This window comes from Saccopteryx bilineata, chromosome 3 (genome assembly GCF_036850765.1).
Source record: "Saccopteryx bilineata isolate mSacBil1 chromosome 3, mSacBil1_pri_phased_curated, whole genome shotgun sequence".
NCBI lineage: Eukaryota > Metazoa > Chordata > Mammalia > Chiroptera > Emballonuridae > Saccopteryx > Saccopteryx bilineata.
The window spans coordinates 3,969,061-3,996,059 of NC_089492.1; the positions used below are offsets into that span (position 1 = coordinate 3,969,061).

Below are 26,999 nucleotides of genomic sequence, written 5' to 3' on the forward strand. Positions count from 1 at the left end.
TCTCTTCTAAAGAAAAAGGAACAAAATATAAAATGCTAAGTCTCACATATCATATTTTCCTTGCTGGGTGTGTGTGTGTGTGTGTGTGTGTGTGTGTGTGTGTGTATATATATATATATATATATATATCGCTGTTTCTTATTAAACCCTATAAAGGGAAAACTCAGACATAAAGGGAAACATATCACGATGTTGACAGAGTGTGTCTCTGGCTGGCAGGTGAGAGATTTTATTTTCTTCTTTCTGCTTTGATATGATTTCCAAATCCTTTTAAATGAGGATAGATTGCTCCTGGTACGGAGCACATAATAAACTCATTAAATTCCCCGCGATGCTTCTCAGTATGATGTGAGCAGTGACTGTGTTCTTCACGGCCCTCTACCTCGCTTTTCTCAGGCTAACTCATTGAGATGCGTTCCTCCTTGACCAAGGAAATAAATCTGCTTCCTGCCGTGGGCTCATGAGCTCGCAGAGCCAGGATTCTAATCCTGGGAATTTGTCACTGTAGACTTCATGCTCTACGTATAACCTCATTCGAGTCACAACATGCCCGTGTGGTTAGCGTTCTTTTAATCCCACAGTAACTCATTTTGTGTCCCTGGTCCTGAGGAGGCATTATTTATAAAGATCCCCATTTATAAAGCATGCAGACAGCAGACAGACTGATGCTCACAGAAGTTAAGCGACACAGCCACGTAGCTCACTGGAAGGACAAAGATTTGAATCTAAACTTTGTCTTTATTCATTTCTTTTTCATTCCTTCCTTCACGTATCCATTTTTTTTTTCCTGTGTGGTGAATGCATTTTTCCTTGTTTTAAAGGGTTGAGTACTTAACACGCGGACAGCTGTGTGAACGTATGACACACTCAAAGGGAAGCGCTCACTGAACTGTCACCTGCCGGGGATGTGAGCCTGTCGTGCCGGCTGTGGTCGGACCCCTGTCGGGATACAGGCTAAGTGTCCACCTTCCTGGAGTAGCAATGGAGGCCCAGGGACCCTCAGGGCCCATGGTCTGGGTCCCTTCGAGCTGAGGACTGGATTCACCCAGTGGGACATTCCTGTCTTCCATCCCCCCACCCCCACCCCTTGTCTCCCGAGCAGGCCCTTTCCCCATTCTTACTATCTCAACAGCCCTGCCCGTTAGGACTCCTCCCCTGTTATAGATGAGGAGGTCTCGGCTGAGGGAGGCAAAGTGACCTGTGCGGGTCACAGGGCCCTTATGGGTCAGCCTTGGTACCAGAGCCCAAAGCTGTGGGCTGCAAAGCCTCGGCTCTCTCCCTGCCCTCCTCACTCACTTCTCGGAGTGCTGTGACCACGGAAAGGCCACCAAGGACTCGGGGAAGCTCTCCAGGCAGCCGAGGACAGACTTCTCTTTGATTATGCTTCTTCTGAGCTTTCAGAGAGTCAGCCCTCTCTGGGGTTAAGAGCTGTCTCTCTCTGGTCTCTTCCTGTCTGAGTGGGTCCTGGTTGCTGTCTGTTTGCTGCTTGAGGGGAGGTGACTGCAGGCCTTCCAGGTGAAATGAAGCTTTTCGATCTGACCTGGGCTGTTCGCTGCTGGGGTCCTTGCCTCCCTCTGCCGAGCTCTGACTGAGTCATGCAGTGCCTCACTGCAGAGCCGTCCACGCTGACATCGCCCTTGACACAGGCCTGGACGAGGACTTTGGAAGGTTCCAGGCACTGCAAGTATAGTGCCTCCCCTGGCATTAAAATAGAAACAGTAATAAACCATAAAATGAGTACAGAGAAATCTCCTGTGTTCTAATTCTGCTGCTATTTTAGAGCATTTAAATATGAAATCTTTCCAAAAGAGCTTTTTCAAAAATTGTGTTTAATGCCTCTGCTGGTATTTCGAGCCTGAGGCTGTCTTTGTTATAACATTGAGTGATTCAACACAAATCAATTGAAGCCTTTTCAGTATAATTACTCCATTAATTACTGTTTTCCTCATCACAGAACGGAGCTCAGTCCACACACACACACACGTGTGTGTGCCCTTGCTCTGCCCACAGCCTCTGCCCCAGGCCTTACTGAGGCCCAGAAAGAAAGGTTGGCCGCTCGTGCAGGCCCCTCTGAGGATCCTGGAGAAGGAGGAGCAAGGTCACTCTGTGGTGACATCACTGGAATTCATAGTATCTCCTCCTGGGACACGCTAGTCCTGGTGCCGGGGACGCCACACTGCTCAGCTCGTGGAATCCTCCCAACTTGCATTAGAACATACTTTTATTATGTTTTCTTATAGGTAAGACTCCTGTGACTCAGAGAGGCAGACAGAGGTCCCGAGCTCCTGACGCCCAGACTTCCCTTCGCTTCCGTTAGGCCAGTGACCCCCCCCGCTCCTCCCCCCCCCCCCCCCCCCCCCCCGGCTTCCCAGGTCGGGTTTCTGCTCTCGGCTCTCACCTTTCACCTCTCCGATGATTAGTTCCAGGCATGAGCCAAGGGCGTCCCCCAGTGGCCTTGCCCTCTGTCTCCAGTAGTGCAGGGGCCAGCAAATGTCTTCTGCAGAGAGCCAGAGGGTAAGGATTGAAGGCTCTGTGGGCCACGTCATTGCAACTCCTCAACTCTGTCTTTGCAGCCAAAGCATCATAGGTGATCTGGAAATGAATGGACTCCGCTGTTCCAAAAAACTTTGTTCACAAAGACAGGCTGCCAGCCCACCTGAATGTGATGACTCCAGACTAGACGTGATCATGCAATAAAAAACTCCAGCTGATGAGGTGGAGCGGGAGAGAGGATGTCAGGTTCCAACCCAAGTGCTTCCATCTCACACCTTGTGGGCACATGGCTGAGCTATGGTAGCACTTGAGCTGGGAGGAGCCTGGGCCCCCGAGGTCTTTGTGGAGCAGAGCCAGGCCACAAACCCTAAAATGCTTCTCTCACCACTGCGTGAACTTGACAGAGAAATGACCCTGCCTCTGATCGCCCACTGCCCTTTGGACGTTCCCTACACCTGTGCTAAGACTGACCCTCCCTCCCGAGTGACGCCAGGCTCACAGGAGGGCATGTTCCGGAGGGCCTGCGTTCTGCAGACCTTCCGAGTGCCTAGGACGATGGTCACGCTCCGCCCTTCAACACCCCCCCTTCTTGTTCTCCAAGCCTCAGCTCAGCAGCTGCGTTTGCTCATCCTCCCAGTCCCTCACAAGATCCTGCCTTTGTCCTGCGTGTGAGGAAGGACCCATGGGTCAGTGTGACCTGCACTGCAGGAGGCACTGGGGACATCACTGAACAAGGAAGGCACGGTCCATACTCTCACGGAGCTGTGTCCCCATAGGCTTGGGAGCTGAGTCATTCAATCTCTCTACCCCTCTGCGCTTGTCTTTATCCTCTTCATCTGTCCATCTGTCCGTCCATCTATCTATCCATCCATCCATTCATCTATCAATCCATCCATCCACCCATCTGTCCATCCATCTGTCTGTCCATTCATCCATCCATCCATCCTCAATCTACCATCTATCATCCATCCACCACCCATCTGCCCATTCATCCGTCCATCTGTCCATCATCTGTCCATTCATCCATCCATTTATCCATCTGTCCCTCTGTCCATTCATCCATCCATCCATCCATTTATCCATATATTTAATTTTATTGTATTTTTTTTTCTTTTCAATTTTTATATCCCCCTTTGAAATCACTTTGCATGTCTAGCTCACTGCGCTACCCAAGACAGTCTCCTTATCCCTCTTGGTCTCACTCTCACTCTGGTGTCTTTATTAAAACACACCAGACAGTGTCACTCACCTGCTCAGGATCTTCCAAGGACTTCCCACTACACTGAGAACAAGACTCCCAGATCTCGCACTGTGGCTTAAAGTGCCATGCGGTACGGTGTTAGCACAGTGTCTGGTACATATGCTTGTTTGGAATGTCAGTTGCCCAGGTTACCACCAGCTCTGAGACTGGAACGGTCTCTGTCATTCAAAGACCGAACATGGTCTGTTCCCTGAAGTCCTCTGAACACTGAGTGTCCCCTCGGCCCCAGGTCTGTCCGCTGGGGCATCTGACTCAGAGGGTCTGGGTGGGGCGTGCTCACTCACATTTTTGACAGATACTCAGAGGGTTTCTCAGCCCCAGGAGATCCCCCCCTCCCCACCACCACTGCCACACAGCCTCCTGGAAGCAGAGGGACAAGATGTGGCAATGCCTTCACAGGGTACCTGCTGCATGTTGGTCACTGTGCTCTAACAATATATTTATGTCTCATCCTCTTAACATTGGCCTGGGACTCTGCATTGGACAAGCAGGGACGACAGGGACAGAGATCTGTTCTTGTGTCACAGTAGGTAGAGTGAACCTGGGATGACTTCTGGGTCTGTCCACATGGTCACCCTCTCTTCCACGCCACTGAAAATGGGGCAGAGATTCCACTGGAATCTATCCCCAAGCAAATAGAGACTGAACCAGCTCATGGGTCAGTGTACCGTCACATCTCTGACGGTAGACCCTCGCTGGAGAGAACCCCTAAATAAGTCATTAGCGGGATGAATTTGCCTAATGGAGACAGCCTGTGTGTAGAGTCAGCTATGCCTTGTTTCCCACTCAATGATTGTTTTCTTTTTAGCCCCGATGATGGGGATAATTGTGTCTATTTTCCGCTGGAAGCAGCACCCTGACCCGCTGTTGCTCTCAAAGGAAAACAGAACAGCAGATTGCCACATGGGGACCGGACCAGCCATTGTTCAGAGACAGGGAGGGGCTGGTCGGGAAAGGCTGTCATCCCAGCCGGACCCAGCGCCTCCATTTTCATTTACAGAGAGAAGCCGCTTAATTGAAAAAGCATTATTTGCAAATGGACATAAAGGGAGTAATAGGCCAGAATCTGATTGGAAGTAATGGCAGAGAGTTTGAATTTCCTCAATGTGTATTCAAACCTTGGATTTTCTCGGAAAATTAAGGCAAAAAAATGGCAGGATAATGTACCTTTTAAGCTGGCAGTTAAAACCTTCTGGGCCGATTTCCAAAGGGGCCCTGGACTCAGCCAAGCCTGTCGACCAATGCTCCTCCAGACCAGGCAGTCTGCGAAGAAAACAATTTTCCAATCCTCAGAAATAAGCAAAGATTTATTCCTGGGTATTTTATTTTATTTTATTTTATTTTATTTTATTTTATTTTATTTTATTTTATTTTGATGCAATGGTACATGGGGCTCGTTTCCTGATTTCTCTTTCTGATCATTTGTTCTTAGTATACAGAAGCGCAGCCAACTTCTGTGTATTGATTTTGTATCCTGTGACTTTACTAAATTCATTTATCAGTTCTAAAAGAATTTTGGTGGAGTCTTGAGGGTGTTCTGTATAGGGTATCACGTTAAATTGGCCACTTGTCCTGGTGATAATTAGCCTGCAATCTACACTTACTGCTCTTATATAATAAATTACTCAAAATAGATGAGTCGTTCATTTACACTAACAGATGAACAATATCTGAAAACATTCTTTTTTGGTATCAGAACTAATTAACAAAAGCTTAATAAAGGTCAATATCAGATTAGTACAACGTCTTATTATTTTACACAGAATTTCCTCTATCATTGCCTTTTATTGTTCCCAGATGTCTCTGTTGTAATATTTATATTTGGTAAAAAATTAATACACCAAATTTGAAAATAAGGCTACGGTAGTGACCTGGGAGGAGCCTGGGTCCCCGAGGTCTTTGTGGAGCAGAGCCCGGCCACAAACCCTAAAATGCCACAAACCCTTACGATGTCACAACGGGGCACTGTTGACCGAGCGCATCCACAGGTTATTGAACCAGGGGCACTGTGGACCGGGAATCGCCTGTTTTTTTGTTTTGAAATTTGACACTTCTGTGTGACATTCCCTGTCCACTTGTCAGCTTCCTCTAGCAATAACGATGCAAATAACTTCTGTCCAGCGAAGAGTGAACCCCCAGGTTGTGTGTCATCGCCCAGTCTGGTTGCTAATGTCCTTTCCGGCAGGGCTTCCTGGGGACCGTTTCTGCCACCACGTGGGGCAAAGTCTCTCTGATGAACGTCCTCGGGTAAGTGAAGAGCAGAGCCAGACCAGGATGAAGTCTGGTTTGAGACAAGGCTTTATCGTGGGACTTCCCAGTCCCGTGGGCCAGTACATCCCAGTGTGTGGAGTGACATTATTATTTTTGCATTTTCTTCGATTATTTTAAGCCAGGTCCCTGTAATAATGACACAATGACACTGGCTCTTTTTTTTTTTTTTTTTTTTTTTTTTTGTATTTTTCTGAAGCTGGAAACAGGGAGGCAGTCAGACAGACTCCTGCATGCACCCGACCAGGATCCACCCGGCACGCCCACCGGGAGCGATGCTCTGTTGCGACCAGAGCCATTCTAGCACCTGAGGCAGAGGCCATGGAGCCATCCCCAGCGCCCGGGCCATCTTTGCTCCAATGGAGCCTCAGCTGCGGGAGGGGAAGAGAGAGACAGAGAGGAAGGAGAGGGGGAGGGGTGGAGAAGCAGATGGGCGCCTCTCCTGTGTGCCCTGGCCGGGAATCAAACCCGGGACTTCTGCACGCCAGGCTGATGCTCTACCATTGAGCCAACCGGCCAGGGCGACGCTGGCTCTTACAGAGGATGCCAGGCACAGCAGGGAGTTTTCTTGGTTTGTTTTCTAAGCAAGACAAGACTTCAGCTCCTTCCCCAGCATCGTTGGAACTCCCCCCCCCCCCCCCCCCCCCCGCAAAGTCAGACCCGTGCTGTCCTGCAAACAGTCCCTGAAATGTGCTTTTTTCCGCACGGAAGTGCAACTAGAATACACGCCTTTCGTGCAGGAGGAAGGCTGTGCAGAGCTGACCCCTGGAGAAGGGGCTGTGATTGCCTGTGGACGGAGAACAGGTAAACCAGCCCTGTCATTGGGAATGCAGGAAAGGCCAGAAATCCTGCAGAAGGTAAAAGGTGACTTGCCCCGCCCAGTTTCCTGGTCTTGAGACAGCACTTTATTAAGGAGATTGCTGAGAACCCAATGCTTTCCCCTTTCAGATGGATTGCTTTGGTTTTCCGATCCTCCACCTGACTGACCTCAGGGAATTGAACGCCTCAGTGTCGGACTCTCCTGAACTTGTTTAATAGGCCCTGACGGTGTGAAACTGCTACAGAGGGGTACCCCCTGGAGACCTGGTGCTCACATGCACGCCCACACTTCCACACTCACCCCGCACACTTCCACACATACACACACTCTGGCTTCTCCATGAAGTGAGTGCCCACCGCCACTGCGTGTTCCCCACCCAGGACAGACGTCACCAATCAAGTCACTATCGGTCAATGTACCGTCTGAGTATACACACGAAGGTGAAAACAACAGGACCAAGAGTAACAGGGTTCTGGTGTGCTCGTTATTTATAAATCGGATGCAATATTTGACATGCGCTTCCATTATATTTTACCTTTGTAAAAATAATACCCTTTTCCACGCTGGAGGGTCCTCTGCAGAGCTGTCCCTGAAGCCTCCTAGCAGAGCCAGGAGAACGGTGTTTCCTCTCTTGTGTGTGTGTATGTGTGTGTGTGTGTCTGTCTGTCTGTCTCACTGAGGGTGCATGAAGAAGTGGTTTCCCATTGGTGACCTGAGACTGGGAATTTGGTTTCAGGATTTGACCATTTGGTGGAGAACAGAGATCTAGTCTCTACTGGATGAGAGATGACAGAGAATGCAGTTTTCAGCCTTTTTGTTTGTTTGTTTACCTGCCAATTTGTTTACTTGGGCTCAGTTCAAAATAAGACTTTTGTGCCCATGGGGAAGCCCTGAGTCTCTGTGTCTCCAGCACTCTGCTGCTTGGCCTGAGGCTGCAAAGGAAGGTCAAGGCTCTCCCGACTGTCTGTCTGTAATTCAAGAAGGCCTTTATCACTGTGTGCACAGGTGATGCTTTGTTAAGTCCAGAGGTTATCGATAAGCTATGTAGATTGTTCTGATTGGTTTCTTGAGGTACAAATACAGCTATTGACTATTCTTAAAACTCCCAGAAAATAAGAAAGTTGGACTTCACATACTCTGTGTGATAGAATTGAAAGAAAATCTTTCTGATGCTCACTGGAAGCGCTTTAAGAGGCAAAGGAAAGAGACTGTGGATGATGCACTGCCTTCTCCAACATGAGCTCCGTCTGAGTCTCCAGCCAGCCAGGCAGGATGTCTCCTCACAGGGTGTCCCCTCACAGGATGTCCCCTCACAGGGTGTCCCCTCAAAGGGTGTCCCCTCACAGGGTGTCCCCTCACGGTTCCGCCATGGTCTAGGACTCGTTGATAATCTGCAGGAAGCGCAACCATTCTTTCAAGGAAATGCACGGAGACGAGCTTGCATTTTATGTGACAGGGCTATTGGCTGTTTAATTGTTGCCCGATCCCTGAAGTTTCCACCTGCAAAGTCCAACCTCAAATGGAAACGCCTCATTTGCGACTCAGGTGTCGGGAGACAGCCCGCAGCTTGTGGAGGAAAGGGGACTGCTTCCATCTTAATGGAAATCGATTTATACTTTGCACTAAACTGTATCTTTTATTTATCAGGTAGTAACACTGAGTGTTTGAGAAATTAATGCAAAACATCACCACCCAGCCCAGGAGAGGCTTAATTAGCAGCAGCAAAGCGCTGAACCGAAGGACGAGCTCAAAGCCTCAGGCAGCCGTCGCCGTCACCGGGCGATGTGGTGGCTACGTCCAGAGGAGGACCTGGCTGCAGAAATAGCTCAAGGGGGCCGAGCTAAGTCACCAGGGCGTCTCTCTCCATTCTCAGGTGGCTTCAGGGTGCCCCCAGGACCTACAGGAGTGTGCCTTCCTGGGGCTTCGAGAAGTCAGACAGACCTCCCGGACTGAGTGGGGTTACTAAGGGTGGAGAGGGGTCATTTTAGGAAGTCACCCGGGTGGGTTCCAGTTTCTAGCACAACCTATCCCTTCTTCACAACACAGCTAGGGGCCCTCTTTTGTGAAGAAGACCTTGATGCTTCTTCTGGGGTCCTAACACATTGTCTCACCTGCTCACTCCTCAGTGACTGTAAGGTCACCTGTCTTTCTCCACGAGTAGAAAATGAGGGTGGGATCGGAGAGGGGCGACTCGCTTTTGGTGAGGATCATTGTGAGCTTTTACCTCATTTAAAAGAAGCCTTACATCCATTTTGCAGGGAGGCAGTGTTGCACCCGTTTTCCAGATAAGGAAACGGAGGGTCGGTGAAAGATCAGGCAGCTTGGAAGTGGCGAAGACAGCCTTTGAAACCCTGTGCCCAGGGCCACCTCTGGGGGGCCATGGCTAACTCATCCTTGTAACTGCAGCGTAAGGTGCCCCAGCACACCCTGGGAAGTCAGTGCATATTTCCTCGGCAGGAGGAAGGAAGGGAATCCCTGGGGTCACAGGAAGTGGGTTTCCCTGTCCGGAGTCCTGGGATCTGCGCCCTTCTCTGAGGACAAGTCAAGTGACAGCACGGCGTTTGTGTTCCAAACGTGGATCCTCTCAGGTTAAGGGATGAGCCTTTACTTGTTGTGCAAACTGGGAGCGAGCTGCTCTGTCTGTGTGTGGGGGGGTGTCCCTACCGCTCCCCGGCAGCCCCCCCCCCCCCCCCCCCCCGGCAGACAAAGCCAGGTGCAGAAGGGGTGGGTGATGGTTCCCCGTGCTCCCAGCCGCTTCCGTAGGGAAATCACAGGGACACCTGGAGTTTGTGTCCCTTTAGATGGGCTCAGCAGGTGCAACACAGGGCGCCCAGTTCATCTGAACTTCATTCATCTTCTTAGTTTGTTTCCCGTGCGCTGTCTGAGGCATGCTTGCCCTAAAAATGACCTGCTATTTGCCGGAAATTCCAGCGTCGCGGGTGGTCGCCCTTGCTCTCTTTGCTGCGTCTGGTCGCCTTCCTCTGGTGAGAAGAAGACGGGATCCTGGGGTCTCTGCGGAGTCTCTGACCCCTTTTTGCCTTTCACTCCATCCCCACGTCCAGCCAATGACTGGGCCCTGTCCCTTCCGCTGAGACAACTAACTACCCTGGCCCCTTGGCTCCGCCCTAGGTGAGGGGTCCTTACTAGCGCTTGTGTCCTAGAGTGGAACCACCGGCTAAGGGACCCAGAGTCCAGCGTCTCTTTGGAGCTTTCTCTCCCACAAGGGCAGCGTGTCCGTGAGCTCCGCACGCGCCCCGGGGTCCCTGCCCAAACAAGGTGCCAGTGAGAACCTCCAAGCCCCACTCCCCATCCGCCTCTCAGGCAGAGACACGTGTACGGCCCCGCCCCCGCACACGTGGGCCTGCGTGCTCAGCGCCCACGTGGGGAGGACCCTCTGCCTCCACCTCCCTGCTGTCAGCCCAAACCCCGCCCACCTCGCAGCCCCCCACCCAGGACGCCCTCCTGCTCCCTGGGGCCTTTATCGGAGCCCAGCACTGGGAGGCGGTTCCTCCTTGGAACCCTGCGCGCGGTTCTTCCGGGGACTTGGTAACTTCTGAGAGGCAGCGCGAGGAAAGCGGAGAGGGGACGTTGGAATCCGGAGGAGTCTCTTCCTGCCTCTCTAACGTCTGTTCGGGGAAGGTGAGTCCATCTGGCCGCTTCGGAGGAGTTGCTCACGTGCGAGATGGAGCTGGGGACAACGGCAGGCAGCGCTGTGCAGGGAAGCAACGGAAACACCTGCTTCACGCGCCGTCCCTACGCGATTCCTGAAACCTGCATTATTTTCTTTCCCTCTCTTCTCATCCCCGTGAGCAGTCTTTCCCCTGTAGATTTCAGTGTAGAGTGTATTATACTAACAGTGCATTCATCCCAGGAAATTCTGAGCTTCAGGAGGGGTGGGGATGGCTCGCCGATGATACACCCTGCGCCAGTCTCTGCTTGCATGCGGCAGGGGCGCACTCAGCAACGGAGGATTTGAACTTGGCTTCCCAGCCCCTCAGCCGAAGAGCAGACCTCTTGTTTTCTAAAAGCAGCATGGGAACAGCTGGTCACGTGGCCGCAAACCTGCTCCACAGGCTCCACGGGAGAGGCGATGACGTGTCAATTACACGGTTGATTATGCAGCGAATATATAATTTTCATATTCATAAAGCAATCATCTATTATTAAAATTTCTTCTCCATTTAAATGAAAAGGATCCTTTCTGTGGGAAGTTAGTAAATTACTTTGACAGCAGCAGAGATGGGATGCATTCTCTTTTTAGACATCCAAATCTCAATTGGAGCCTTTATGGCTTTCAGAGAAGGTCTTATGCGGAAACTGTTGTTTGTGGGGTGGTTGGGGGTTTCTGCACCACGCGTGGCACCTGCTCGGGTCATGGAAACCACGGGTCACCCGTGGGGGCGTGGACGCTTTCTCCAGCGGTCTCCACATCTGTTGGTTCTTTTGTTGCTTAAAAGACCCTAAAAACAACAACAACAACAACAAAAACAAAAACAACAAAAAAAGCCATGCTAAGGTCCTGGTCACCGTACAGATGCTGTCATTGAGGATAGGGGCTGAGCCAGTGCCTGGAGGTCACAAAGCCAGGGAGTGGCACAGCAGTGTCCGTGGGGTCCTGGGGAAGGAAGTGGAAACCTGCTCTCTCCACGCCAGTCCCCTTCCTAAGAATAATCAGCAGCATCCGAGGAGCCTGGATTCGAACCCCACTGTGGCACCCGCCAGGTGCGCGTGGCACCCCGCCTCTGTGAAGGTGGGCTTTTCCATCTGCAGAGTGGAGCTAATGTTAGGACCCACCTCTTCAATGTAATGCTGCGCGTTGCAGTACACGTGTGAACTTCTTCCTCCACACCCTGGAGGGCAGATGGTGAGTGAGGGCAGAGTCAAGGAAGACGACTGGGGAGGTGGGCTCTTTAAGGCCCTGGTTCCATTGTCTCTCGTCTCAAAGTGCTCTAGTCTCGCTAGGGTTGACGCTGACCTTCACCCAACCCCCTGCCCGGGACAGCCTGCCATGACAAGCTCGCGTTCAGGCCTGTTCTTTCTGCTCACAGCAGCTGTCTCTCCCTTTCCTCTTTCGCTCCTGCTCTTTTATTTTTAAAAATTTCCACTGATTTGAGAGAGAGAGAGGAGAAGGGAGAGAGAGGAGGAGGAGGGAGAGAGAGAGAAAGAGAGAAAGCATCAACTCATCATTCCACTGAGTTGTTCTATTTACTTCTGCACTCGTTGACTGCTCCCCATATGTGCCTTAACGGGGGATTGAACCTGCGACCTCAACCAGGCAGACTCTCTGTCCACTTAGCAGCCCGGCCAGGGCCTCCCTCCTGCTCTTTCAGCTGCACTTCTTTCTTAGATGCACTTCACAGACATCTCAGTCCCCAGCTCTCTCAGTCTCTTCCAGGCTGTCACGGTCTGTCTCCTCAACCACCTTTATGCAATGACCCTTACTTCACAGACTCCTGAGCACAGCTCATTCCAGTCCTGTAATATCCTCTCTGGTACTCAAACCCCAGCTTAGTGATCCGCCCTGACGCAGTCACATCAAGGCCACACCCTGTCCCCGCCCACCTAGTTTCTGTCTCTTCCATCAGCCTTCCAGCCCTGATTCTGCCTCTTTCTCTCCGGCTGGCTAACCTACTTGCTATTTCCCAAAGCAAGTAAAGCCCATCGGGCAAGAGTTCCTTATGCCTGCAGCCCTTTATCACCTTAAAAAAAATCCCATCCTTCTTATATCCTGTCTCCAAGGAACAGGGTCTGTCTACACCCACCAGGTGTTGGACCCATCTCTTCTCGACCCTCAGGGACCCCCTCTGTGCCCTTTCCTTTCCCTCTTCTATCTGTGTCTCACCCTTTATAAATAGTTTCGATCCTGAAAAAGCAATCCCACCCCTGGGGCTTCCTCCAATAACTCTTCCATTGAGCAACTGATTCCATAATTGAACTCTTCCTACAAAGAAAACATCAGACCCTCCCAAAGCTATTATACAAAATATTTCAAAGACGTGAACAATGGGAGGAGACTCAGCTTCCTTTCAGAGGGTGATATACCCTTGACTCTAAGGACAAACACGGCTTCTAAAGACACTTTATACTCGAAACTCTTTAATAAACAAATAATGTCATAATTCTGATAAAACATTGGCAGTCTGAAGGGAACGGTATGTACAGAAAAGATGATACATTGTGACTGGCTGGGGTTTCTTCCAGGAATGCAAATTTCCATCAACTTCTATGGAGCACATTAATGGTTACCGATTCCATTTAACGGAATTGGAGAGAAAAGGGACTCCCTCGTCTGAATAGGCAGAAAACAATTTGATAAAACTTCAAAAATGCATTGGTTCTCTAAAAACTTTCGTAAAATAAGCCTGAAGAAAAACTTCCATGAACAGGTGATTAGTACATATCCACGGGTGAAATAATAGGACGGTGTACACGGTATTGGCCTGTTGAAGCGTATGCTCCCCTTTTCCCCCATTTCCACCATTCCATCCCGAGGGGCTCAGCCAGGAAACTGTGACATGGAAGATAAACCATTCATGTAATACAGGTAAGGGAAGAATGACTATTTTCGTTGTTCACAGAGAACACCACTTCCTGTGTAAGAAACCCAAAGACTCCGCAGACAGATTATTCGAACTGGTCAGAGAGTATAGGGACGGCCAACAAAAACAAGGCTATGGTCTATTGCGTCGCCACACACCGAGGCCTAGAAAATGTGATTTTCAAAAGGATACATTTAAACTCACCATGGATATACAAACTGGTACCTTGGTCAAAACCTAAAATAATATTTGCAAGTTGTTTATCTAAAATAAAAACGATCAAATTGTATTGCTTTTGAAGATGGGCAGAAATATATACAGTCATTTTCCTAAATACGTCAGTTATTTCCAAAGTGTTTTATGGATTCAATACGATTACAGTAAACACCCTAATGGGTGTTATCACGGAACTTCATGGAGCCTCGTCTCACACTGAGGTGGAGAAAGAAAGTGATTAGTCCCATTCCTTGCAGACACCCACCATCGCATGTTGTCAAGAACAGCTGATAGACTCCGGAGGAAGAACCAGATGTGTGACATTATCTTACAAGATGGCAAAGTTTATTGTGAAACTTTGTCGGGTCATGAACAGTGGCTCATTGTTGATAAGAAGGAGAAAGACTGTGTCAGTGGAACAAACAGAGAGCCCAGAGCCGGCCCCGCCGCGTGTGAAATCTCACCTGCAGGAGACGTGAGGTGGCCGGGACAGTGAACGCTGCAAGGGAATTGGACAGAAGACGTGAAGGTAAGTGCGAAGACAGTTTAGGAAGAGCTCGTGTCAGAGAGGATCTGAACGGCCTCAGGAGAGAGAGATGTCCTAGAGCAGTGATTTTCAACCTTTTTTTTTTTCATGGCACAAACACACACACTAATTACTAAGGTCAGTGCCCCTGACTAAATACAACCATTTTCATCTTATGGCACAAATAAATGAGTTACTAAGGAAGAAGAGGCCAGAGCCCCTTTTGCTTCAGTCATTAGTTTATGAGTGCGTGAGAAACAAAGGTTGAAAATCACTGTCCTAGAGAGCATCAAAAAACAAAAACAAAAACAAAAGCAAAGGTAAGGAAAACACTCAGCATTAATACAAAGAAGACGTCACCGAACCGTGGATACCCAAGAGCCACATGTCGTCAGAAGATGTTTCAATACACAAAACCCAAGAAGTGCATGTGCAAGGAGTGGATACAGATCTACAAGGAAAAGGTAAACAATCCAAGAATAAAAGTCGGCAAAGTAACAGGTTCTCCGGGGAAGAGGAAACGTGCATGGCCGGACAGTCTTCGTAAAAGGACACGTTCACACCAGCTCTGAGCGGGCCGCGTCTTCGTCTGTCCGCCAGACCCGCAGGTCCACGCCTGACCGTGCCAGCTGTGAGAGGGACCCTGTGTCCTGACAGGCGTTGCTGTAAAATGATGCAGTCGTTCTGAAAAACAACAGGCTTCTACGCGGCACATGGGAGCCGGGTAGACTCTCGAAGGCAGCAGCTGCCCTCCTGCACAGGGAGCCAAGCTGGCACCCGGGTACCCAGAGCGGCACCCACGGGTATTCGTGAATATTCACCGTGACCCAAGCACAGACGCCCCCAGGGCAAACGACCCACATATCCCTTAATAGTAGAATTTTTGGAATGAACCCCAATTTATTCTTTTTTTTTAAAATTTTTTTAAAATTTATTCATTATTAGAGAGGAGAGAGAAAGGGAGAGAGAGAGAGAGACAGAGAGGGAGAGAGAGAAGAGAGAGACAGAGAGAAGGAGCTGGAAGCATCAACTCCCATATGTGCCGTGACCAGGCAAGCCCAGGGGTTCGAACCGGCGACCTCAGCATTTCCAGGTCGACGCTTTATCCACTGCGCCACCACAGATCAGGCCCAATTTATTCTTTAAAAACTAAAATTTCAGTGAACATTTGCATTGCATACTATTCTGTGTTAGCTCCCGATGTGCAGTAAAGTGGTAGGAAATCACATCCTTTACAGAGGGGTCCCCTTGCTGCTTCCGGGGCCCACCTGGCCCCGCACACAGTTGTCACGGTATCACTGACTGTACTCCCTGCGCTGTGATCTACGTCTCCGCGGCTGCTCTGCAATTTACCGATTTGCACGGCTTAACTTCTTCACCCTCTTCACCCTGTACCCAACCTCCTTCTCCTCTTAATTCTTCAATGAAATATTACTCAGCCATGAAAATGAATGACTTTCACAGATAACCTGCCTCACCATGACTGACTCTCAAAAACATATTGAGAAAAAAAAATGGATCTCAGAAGAATGCTTATCATTTAATTCCTATCACTAAAAGCATGAGTGGGCCCTGGCCGGTTGGCTCAGTGGTAGAGCGTCGGCCTGGTGTGCAGGAGTCCCGGGTTCAATTCCCGGCCAGGGCACACAGGAGAGGCGCCTATCTGCTTCTCCACCCCTCCCCCTCTCCTTCCTCTCTGTCTCTTACTTCCCCTCCCGCAGCCAAGGCTCCATTAGAGCAAAGTTGGCCTGGGCACTGAGGATGGCTCCATGGCCTCTGCCTCAGGTGCTGGAATGGCTCTGGTTGCAACAGAGCAACACCCCAGATGGGCAGAGCATCACCCCCTGGTGGACATGCCAGGTGGATCCCGGTCGGGTGCATGCAGGAGTCTGTCTGACTGCCTCCCTGTTTCCGACTTCAGGAAAAAAAAAAAATAAATAAATAAAAGCATTAGTTCATTTTAAGAGATTCATACATGTGCTAAAAGTCTAAAAAAGCTTGGGATCTCATGACACAGAATTCGGAATAACGTCAACAGCTGGGGGAAAAACAAGAGGATCCGGATCAGGCAAGGACTCACTCGACCCTCCGAGGTCTGGGCAGCGTGTTTTTCCTTCAACTGTGTATATAGTCTGGGCCTAGTTTAGTTCTATGTTCTTATTAAGTATTATTAACATATGTGTTTATTATGTATGTGCAGCATTGGTGCATATATAATATGTGATTTTATCTGTTTGATCTATTTCATAATAAAGAAACCTATTAAAAGAATAGAAAATACATTCAATTCAGAGAGAGGTTATTGATACCAAATATGAGAAATGCATTTGAACTGTTTTGTATTGAACGGGTACTTTTTCATGCAAGACACAAGGTCTAGAGTGCAGGCCTGGTGACCCAGAGACTGTCCCAACCAGAAGGGACCTCCCTGCTCTGTCTATATGTCCTTTCTGTGTTCGAGTTGAGGAGCTGAGGCTCTGAGGGTCCGTGTGATTTCCCGAGGTCACTGGGCTCAGTACTAGCAGATTCTGTTCCAGGGGGCCGGGCTCGTGGGCGGCTCCCTGACCCTCTCATTCTCAGGAGGTACGTAATCGCCCGGCCATGGACCCTTTTACGTCCCCTGCAAGGAACCTGAGGAGGAAGGTGAGCTGTAAGGGACGTGTGTCCAAGGAGACAGCACAAGACTGCAGGCAGACGGCTGGGGGGGGGGGGGCGGGTCACTCCCACACCCTGGGGTCCCCCTGCCCATCCCACCAGGGTGTCGTTCATATCCCATCACTCAGAGGAGGAAAAGGGGCCCGGACCGTGGTCAGGATAAACTCCTCCCCTTTATAATTTGCCCAGGGAAGGCCTTGGAACAGAGCCTGGAACTTCTGCGGACAGGAACAACATTAAAGTCCCAAACGCTTCGATCAGGAGAAGTGAGACTCCCTGGCCCACTCCCAAGGCTGTGCCCTTTATAAAAGGAAGAATTTGTCTCCAAAAGTGCTACTGTCATCATTTAATTGAATGGTTCACAAACTTAAAATGATGGAGATAAATTTTGTGTACAAACATCCTTTCTTGACTTCAAAGTGGTATCATTATTTTACAGCTTAGTAATTGCATTTTTTTGTTAACGTCACCTGAACTATCAACTCAATGGCACCCCCAGCCCAGCCCACCCCAAAGCTGCTGACATTCCAAAAGACACAAATAATTTATTTGTGACCAACTACATTGTTTTTTCCGGTAGTAAATCTGGCTTTTCTCAGCAGTAATGAACATTGTTAAATGTGATAGGTAAACATAACTCCTGTGTCTGCAATTTTCATCTGTTACCTGTTACGCAAACCTTTCTTGATACCGTTCAGGGTATGTTGGAAGAGGTCATCGAGAGAATGGGATCACCGGGTGACCTGTGAGCTGGACCCTCCCTGGCAATCTGAGAGGCTCCTTCCCCTTCCCCGTCCTTGGAATGTGGGCTCTGCCCACCCTTCCTACACTGGGCGCCATTTCCAAGGACGCAGGCTCGAGGGCGAGGTGGTGTTGAGACCATCTGGATGGTATACGTGACTGAGCCCCGTTACGGTCTCTCTATATATTTGGAAGGTTCTGGAGGATTGGTGCGGGATCTACTCATACTGCAATTGCCCAAGACAAGCCTTGTAAGCGCCCTTGCTTCTGACACAGGCCACCCCCCAATTGGGGTGGTCTGCCTCCTTCCTCCACGTCTCCCCATCCTCTGTGCATGGGGTCGGTTTTAGACGTCGCCCAGGAAGCCACCGAGCTTGTGAACCAACAGGGTAGAGACCACGTGTGCAGACCCGGGGCTTGTTGGTTAGTCCTGAGTCTTGACTCTGCCTCTTACTTGGAGAAGTTCTGTTAGCTAGCTGTGCCTCAGATTCCTCATCTGGGGAAAAAAATCAGTCAATTATAGCTCCTTTCTCCGGGTGCGGTCATATGAACTGCTGTTGTGTTTTGGAGATGGTTATCTATAGGTTTGGGAATCTATGTGTCCTCTTGTGTTAGTCAGAATAGGGCAGCTCAATGCTGTGGAAGCAGATCCAGTCTGGAATCCAGGGACATCGATAAGAACTTATTTTGCCCCGTCACTGACTGCCATGGGTCAGGAAGTTATCATTCGGCACTTGGGAGGCAATTTGCATAGGAAGCAAGTATATCAGGTAAACACGGCCTCCCAAGCACCTTTTCTATTTCTCCAGCTCAGCTCTAATATCTACAAAATAACAATAGCTCACACATACGCAGCCCTCACCCACCCAAGCTCCTAAGTTTGAACCCATTGAAATCCATGTAAGTTTTAATTCATTGAAACTTCACCACAGACCTATGGGATGTATTTCATTGTCATCCCTGCTTTGCCGAAAGGAACCTGAGATGCAATTAGGTCAAGTGGTGGGGTAGAGGACACGTGGGGAGAGCCAGAGCCAGGTTTCCGGGCCAGGCAGGCGGCCAGGCCTGTGTTCTAGCAGCAGGAAGGGAAGTCCCCTTCTCTCTCTCTCTCTCTCTCTCTCTCTCTCTCTGGGATCTGGCTCCTCCCAGTTGTCCTGAAACAAGGGGGGCTTCTAAGGCCCCAAGGCAGGTCTCTTTCTGAGTCCTTCCAGAACATGCTGAGTATGACTAACATTTCATGACAGTTGCTTCTTGTTGCCACAGGATGTCACCATTGAAAACCTGCCTTGTACAGGATGCAGGAAAATGCTGGTCTGCGCTCCTGGGATTCCTCACCCACCCTGAGCAGACTTTGCCCCTGTGGCCCTGAGAGGGAGGACCAGCTCAGCGCCCCCTCCCAGCCACCCCCACCCCCAGCACCAGAAATAAACTCAGGCGGAAGTACCCCATGTTCGGCTGTATGGCTCACTCTTAGAAATGAGGTGTCACCTTGCAGCTGCACCCACCAGAGCTCCATCCCAGTGGCTCACCTCTAAGCAGAAAGACAAGATTTCACTTACTTGTCCAGATGCCGATGCTCCCTGCCTCTCTCGTGGGACCCCTGGACTGGATGACTGTGCACAATCTATCTATGTGGTGGGACTGGCAGGAGTTGGTGTTTAACTGGGTGAGTGGGGAGAGGAGGGCAGAGAGTGGGACAGAGGAACCAGGAAGCTTCCGGTGACATCAGGTTTCTGACTTGTGTGACTCAATGGACTGTGGGTCGTTTTCTGGGAGGGCCGGTGACAGGGTTATCTCCGCCTTTCGGTCGGTTCCACCTGCCCTGGGCAGTGGCGGGGCCTTTTCCTTCCCAGCCTCCCGCGGCCCCCTAGCTGTCCAGAGCCTCACCCTGTGGGGCTGAGAATGTACTGGTTTGGAGCCGGGCCTGTCCATGGGGAGGGCATGGGGTGAGGAGATTTCTGGGCCCAGAGGGCATCACTGTGGCTGGTTGACTGATAGGTGTCATGGTGGGCACCATGGGCTGGTGGCTGTCACCATGGGGAAGACCCCTGCGCCCTGACACACACATCGTACCTGCACAGCTCCCTAGGGCTGGCCTTGGTGCTCCTGGGCCCGGGACACCTCACGCTGTTCACGAGCTTCCTCCCTGTCTTGTCACCTCCAGCTGTGAACCCAGCAGGGGCTACAGAGGAAGACTTCGCAGTAATGCTAACAATCCTCTTTTGCCACATAGGACTGGGCCAGGCTGGGAGGAGTAGATCTTAGGACTCGTCCGCTGGGGACATGTTGCCTGTTTCACTTGAGTTGATCTCAAGGCTCACTGAGATTCTAGACACAGATGGCAGTCCATATGTATGTGTGTAATGTATTTTTGGTTCAAAACTCAAAATGTTTCATGGATGTGGACACTGAAAGCCTCACTCCCACCCAAACCTTGCCCACCAAACCCAGCTCCATAGCTAGTGCCCACTCTGCACATCTCTCACGTGGCCTTCCAGCACGGCCACACCGTGCAGGCAGATTCAAATACTTCAGCCTCCGCCTTGCCTCCCCAGAGCCAGCTCCTTACAAACAGTGCTCTGCCCTTGACCTCCACACTCACCAGGACAAAAATTGTGAAAGAAAGACATCCATTTTCTCTATGGTGGGGAAATAAGTATTCATTTATTTGTCATGCCCTGGCATTTGCTGAGCACCTAGGCCTGGCTGGGTCACCCATGGCTCGGCTGGGTGCGGTGGGCAGGACGGGCAAGGCCGACAGGTATGGCCTCTTCCTGGCCAGTCGGCCGCACGCCTCCCTTGATCCCCACCCCCATAGCCCTAATACCCTCCCTGCCCCCGCCATACACACTTCAACCAGAGTGACCTTCCCGAAATGTGGACCCAGCCTTTTCTCTGCTTAAACTCCATCAGTGGCTCCCTGTTGTCCTCAAGGTCAAGTTGCAACCCCTCCTACTTGCCTGTGTGGACCCAACCCCGTCCTGGCAGCCCTGCCTCTAGGCCTTTGCCTGCTGGGCCCTCTCCTTCTGGCGGGGCCCCTCCTCCCCACCCTGCACCTGCCCCCTCGCTGGCTCCAGCCTCTTCTTTCAGGTGTCTTTCCCTAATTACCTCCCCACCCCCTCTGCAATTAGGTGAGACACTGGGCAGGCCCCTGGCAGTTGCTGGGTGACAGTTTTCATCTCTTACTGAGGTGACAGTCTGCATCTCTTACTGGGGTGACAGCCTGTATTTCTTCCTGGGCTGTGAGTTAGTGCAGCCTGGGCTACTGGACGAAGCTCCGGTCTCCAAGTACCCTCCTCTGACCAACACTGTTTTCTCTTCTGTAACTCATGCACCAGAGACCTTCCAAACAGTGACTGTGAGAAAGGGAGGAACTCTCCACCCGCTATGCCTGGGGAAGGATGCTCAGTAGGATTGCTGTTTTAACCCTTAACCCTCCGCAACCTTCTCCTCTCCACTATGGACCCAATCTTATGCATCCCTGATCCCCCAGGGCCCCCATGAAGTAGGTGACTGACCCGCAATGATGGATTAGTTGGTTGGCTGACCCGGCATAGGGGACTGGACTAGAGGGCGTTAACCCTTTCTGGAGACAGGCTGGGTTGCTCCTGGGCCCCTCTTCAAAGTTACAGCCCCTCATAGCCACAATAGTGTGTGTGGGGGGGTTCCCCTCCCTCAGGGGTCTGGAAAGGACTTTTTACTTTAGGCTGCATCCTGGTCTTCCAGCTTAGAGGGGCAACTCCCGACCCCCACGCGGAGACTGAGCATGCTCAAGGCCCGCGGGCCGGCGGGCTGGTGGGCGCGGGTCCGCTGCTTGCGCCCCCCACAGGCCGGGCGCGCGCGCGGGTGGGGTTTGGCAGCCGGGCGAGGCTGGGAGCGGGCGCCGCGCCTCCGGGCACACGCGCAGCGAGGGTGGCGCGCGGGCTACGGGCCGCCGGGAGCGGGCGGGCGGGCCGCGGCGGCGGGGCGCGCTCTCCAGGCCGCGAGGGCGCGCTGTGCGCTGCGCCGGGGTCTGGCCGCGTCCCGCGGGGGGAAGGAGACGGCAAGGGCGCCGAGTGAGCGGAGCCCGCAGCCCGCGCGAGCGCAGCCAGCGGTCGTTTCTCTGGCTCTGGCGGCAGCGGAAGCCCTTCCCTGGCCGTGCGCGCTGCCCGGCCTCCGAGCCGGTTGGCCGGGCTGCCCGGAGGCCGCGGCCGGGCAGCTGTTGCGCCAAGAGGGGGCAGCTGCGGAGTTCCATAACCATAGCAACTGCAGCGGCTCCCGGCGGCGGCGAGGGCAGCATCTCCTCGCTCCTCCTCCAGGCAGCCCCGCCACCAGCCGGGACCTGAGACCCAGCGCACAGGTGCCAGGACTCCGCGGGGCGCCCACCGCGCCTTCAAGTGTTGGCGGCTGTCGAAGAAGGTGACCAGAGGAGCAGGAGGCACCTAGTAGTGGTGGCCAGAGGAGGTGACAGAGGGGAGCCCTGCGGTGGAAGACAGGTAGGTGAGAGCACTCCGGGGCGGGCAGCTGCAAAACTCTCTCCTCTGTGGCAGTGACGTTTCTGGAAGCGCGGTTGCTAGTTGGATGGCTTTCTATTACTTAACAGGGATTCCGCCGCGAAATGTGGTTTATCTCCTTCCGTCTCCCCCAGCCTCTCTGTCCTCTGGTCTTAACGCACAGCTGGACAGGTCTTGAGACGGCCAAGGGGGATATCCGATGTAATAGGTGGGGGGACGCGGGGTTAATGAGGTGGTTCCCGCAGAAATCCCAGATGGAGGCTGCAGGAGCCTGGCGTGTCCAGACCCTGTGCATAGAGGTCCTCTGTCACCTCGAACCCGAGGCTGGTTCGTGAGAAGACCATATTGGGGTGAAGGGGACAGAGGTAGCGATTTTCTGTGTTCCAGGCTGACCCAGAGACCCATTATCTCTGTGGCTTTGCTGGGGACTGGGGGTGGGGGGTGGGGGTTGCTGCGGCTCAGCTATAACAGGGACAGGGACAGGGACAGGGACCAGACCGCACGCCAGCCCTTGGTCTGTCAAGTCAGCTTCAAACCCAGCACCTGGAGGGGGTCTCTAGACAAGGGAAGTAGTAACTATTGCCATTTGGGGACCCAGGGGTATCCCTGGGGTTATAGTTTCGGCAGTTGGGGGGTCGGTGAGAATAGAAAGAACACTGCAAACTAGCTGTCAGGATGCCCCCTCCCTTTCTGCTCACTTCATTTCAAGTCGTCCCCACACCCCCACTACTGTCCGTCACACAAGGTACACATGGTGTGGCGCCACCCTTTGTCTCCTTGGCCACCCCCGGGGCTCCAGCCCTTGGCACACTACTCCACTTGCAGACAGCTGCAGGATTCCGCTTTGGTTCTCTGCTTGAACTAGGGAGGCACTGCTTCCCATCGAGTTCTGATGCTCTTGATAGTAAGCGATGTGTCAGCTCCGAGAGGCACCTGGGCCGTCCACAGGGAGTGAGGGACTGTTCACCTTGTCTGCAGGCCAGAGCGAGGGGCAGAGGCTTGGATGTGATGCCAGGCTCAGCTCAGCAGGGGCCAGGGCCCCAGAGGGCTGCGGAGAAGAGAGAGAAAGTTAGGTGAAGAATCTGTCTATAAAGGCTGTTGCATACGGAGAAGTGGGTCTCTGGCCACTTTCCAGGCTGGGCAGCCCTGGACTTTTACAGAGCTCTCTCTCTTTATACCCTGGCCTCAGGGGACAGTGGTAAGTCCCAGTTAAAAGGCCCTGTTCTTTAATTGGGCTTTTAATTTATGCTGTAGTTATGTTGCCTGAGGGGATATGATCTGACCAGCGTTGCCTCTGGGATTTGTGTCATAAGGAGGAGGATATTATTGTATTCCAGGCAGATTGAGTAAGGTGTAGAGAAAGGGCCAGAACGGTGAGTCAGAAAACATGGACCCGGGTTCGATCTCGTGGTGTCACTGCCGGGTGACCTTGAGTTTCCCCGCCTTTGCCGCATCTGTAGAATGGGGATGCCTACGGGCCTTGCAGCTTCCCTGCGCCTGTGCCCGTTGCGTGGGATGGTGGGCAGGACAGACGGACGGGGGAAGGGCTTTCGAAACCGAATGTGCCACGCACCTGGAAGACATTACCCTTCATTTTTAAAGAAATTCCTTTGCTCAGATCAGCAAATCATCAACCAGACATCAGCTCTGAAAGGGGAGTAGAAATATTGGCCAGTGACTCACAGCGGAGATGCTGTCATCTGGGCCAGGATACACTCGGGGAAATATAAAGCAGTCTTTACCGGGGGGAACACAGCCTGCCATCCTTCTTGCTCACAAATGGCGAAGGTCAGCGGCGTTGCCGGCAGAAGCAGGTACTGGCCTAGTTTGGGAAACTGGGGTCCGCTCAGCACAGGGTTGGGCTAAACATTGAATAGTGTCAGCAGGATTTGCATAGAGTGGGGACTCGTCTACATGTTGGCTAGGTGGATACTTGGGTTGCACCGTGAGCTCCTTGTGGGCAGAATCTATATCTTTCCAGCCCTGCTTCGTTATGCCCGACATTAGTAACTGTTTGCCCAGTTTGACAGAATGCTTACAGCTTGATGCACTTGCCAAGAGGACCACAGTTTCTGGAAGGATCCAGGACTGTCTCACGGTGTGTCCTGCTCTTTTCTACCCTGCTTTTGCTCTTGCTGGTCTCTGCCCAGAATGACAAACTCTCACTTCCCTCCTCCCTTCACGACACAGTTCAAATGCCCCTTCCTCCGGGAAGGCTTCCTGGCTCCCTCCCCTCTGCTCCCATAGCTCTTTGGACATGTTCCATGACTGCCTGCGCCGTGTCATGCTGACATCGCTGGTGTACATGCCTGTCCCCTCTCTAGATTTCATGCCTTCTGAGGGCAAAAACCTTTTCCTATTCTACCAGGGTGGTGGCCCCAGCAGCTGGTCTAGTGACTGCTGTGGTGCGTGGTTGATGAATGAATGAGCCTCACTTGCAGCATGATGACCAGAGCAGGAAGAGGCTCGCACAAAGGCTGTCCCGGTGGCCTTCGTCCGGCCAGCCTGGAGGGTGCCCGCTGGGCAGGTGTGCAGGATTACCCCCCCCACACACACTGAAGCTGAGGGAAGGGAAAACAAAAATACATATTTTGCCTTAAAATGCTCATTTTATTTTCAAGTGCATAGTTCAGAATAACAATGGCCTTCACCTAACATTGGCTACAGACATCTGATGGAAGATGTTAAACTTAAAATGGACTTCCATCCACGGTGTTAGCCCCAGTACAATGGAAAGGCAGGTAGGTTGGCTCAGGAAAGCCTGGACCTGGGTCCTGGCTCTGAGGGCACCCGGACGCAGGGCACTGTGCCTCAGTTTCCTGTGAGATGGGCATTACCACTCATCGTTCACAAAGGAGGAAACTGCTGGGCCGAGAAGCAGTTTCCCAAACTGCAAAAACACTCTAGCTAATCATTTTTTTTTTAATTTTCTCTTTTTTTGGTCCTGAAAAATATAATATGAGCATCCTGTCTGTGTCTGACGAACACAGCGTCAGACAAGACGGGAGGGCGACTCCTGACCCCTCCACTTACGAGCTCCGTGTGACCCTCCGTGAGTCATGTTGCCCTCTTGGCCACTTGCCTTGGCTGGATTCTGTGATAATGACCTTTCAAGGTGGTTCTGGGCAGGTGCATGTCGGGACAAGTGCCACCCCTGGCGCCTCACACGTGAAGTGTGTACCTTCCGAACGATGGACATCATCGGCAATCATAGGAGATTCCAGAACTTTTTGGCAAGGCCCCAAATACATTTCCTTCTTTTATTTATTTTATCTCGTGCTCTGAGCGAGAGAGATTGAGAACGATGAGAAGATGGCAGCAGGCCCCATCCCCAGCAGCCCCTTCTCGTGGGAGACCCACAGGGGGGTAGTGTGAGCGGAAGGGTCAGAGTCGGGAGCAGAGACCTCCCTCCAGCTCCCAGACTAGCCGCTCGCTGGTCTGCTGGCCCGCCTCCTCACCTGTCCGGGCCCCGGCTTCTTCCCCTGTAATATTTCTGAATGATTCCAGTGGCCCCGGCTAGGGCTGTGCTGCCTGCATCGTGTCCACACGCTCATCCATGTGTCTCCTCACCAAGGTTACATCTGCAGCCCCCAGGTTGTCCTTGTGGTCAAAGCTCATCACTTGACCAAATGCGACATCTGAATGCACCGTACGCCCCTATCCCCACTGCCATATTTCCCTTCTCTTCAGATCCCCCCCCCCCCCCGTTTCAAAGGCCGCCGTGCCCAAGATGACCCTGGGACTTAGGGCATTGTTGAATGCCTGGCGCCCTCTCTCCATGTCCCAGCCCAGTCCTTGTGTGACCCTAGGCAAGGCAATCCTCTGCTCTCTCCATCCTGGAAGACACTTTCATTCAGATGACAAGAAACTGGGGGGGGGGAGGGGAGTGGAGGGAGGGGGGACGCCTGAGTGTCCCCGCGAGAGCTGGAGGGGTTCACGGCCATCTCCACAGCCACCGAGCTTTCCAGACTCGGTGTGCCCCACGGTGTCAGGTGTTTCTGCTCAGACATAAATCATTTCCAGGCGCCTGCACACAGATCCCAGGGGCGGGTTCGAGGGGCTTTCAGCATCACTGTGGTGATCGCCCCGGTGCCAGGGCTCGCCCCGGTCGTGGACGGGAGGCGCTGTGCTGTGCCCAGTGCAGGGGCTCTGAGTCAGCAGCCTGCTGTGGTGGGTCACTCGTTGTACCAGACCCTGAGAGTCAGCTGCGAGCAGGTCCATTCCTGTTGTCACAAGTGGCAGGGTTTTCTTATTTCTTAAGATTGAGTAATGATCCATTGTATGCGGAGACCACCTTTTGATCCGCTCATCCCTGGACGGACACTGAGGTTGGGTCGTATCTTGCCTGTTCAGAGGGATGCCGCCTTGGGGCACCGAGTGCAGCTGTCTCTGTGAGATCCGGATGTCGGTTCCCTCGGAGACGGACCCAGATGTGAGATTGCTGAGGTAGATGGTGGTTCTCTGTTCAATGTTTTGAGAAACCTTCATACCGTTTTGCATAACGGCTGAACCAGTGTACACTTCCATCCACGATGCACCGGAGACGCCTCTTCTCCACATCCTCAGTGGCACTTTTGACTTTTTTTTTTAACATAATAATAGCCATCTTGCCAGGTGTGATGTGATATCTCAGTGTAGCTTTCCTTGATAATTAGTGGTGTTGAGCCTCTTTTCAGGTACCTGTTGGCCATTGGATGTTTGCTTTGGAAATACATCTTTTCAAGGACTCTGCCTGGTTTTTTAACTGGGTTATTTTTATTTGTGTAGCGTTGTATGAGTTTCTTATGTATTTGCATATGAACCCCTAATTAGATATATGACTTGAAAATTTTTTCTCTCATTTTAGGTACCTTTTCGCTCTGTTGTTTCCTTTGCTGTGTGTGCGGAAGCTTTTAAGTTTGATGCAGTACCATTTATTTTGTTGTTAGTGCCTATTCTTTTGGTGTTACATCTAAAAAGACAAAGAAATCATCCTCAAAACCAATGT

The 26,999-nt window shown here is 51.7% G+C and overlaps 1 protein-coding gene across 1 annotated transcript in view; it reads left to right on the forward strand.

Moving 5' to 3' along the window:
• Nucleotides 1-21,959: 21,959 nt before the first annotated feature.
• The window catches only part of FAM135B (family with sequence similarity 135 member B), a 205,021-nt gene continuing 199,981 nt past the window's right edge, over nucleotides 21,960-26,999 (forward strand). The window contains exon 1 of the mRNA XM_066265611.1: nucleotides 21,960-21,994. The gene's annotated coding sequence lies outside the window, so the exon portion shown is untranslated. The remainder of the gene's footprint in view (nucleotides 21,995-26,999) is intronic.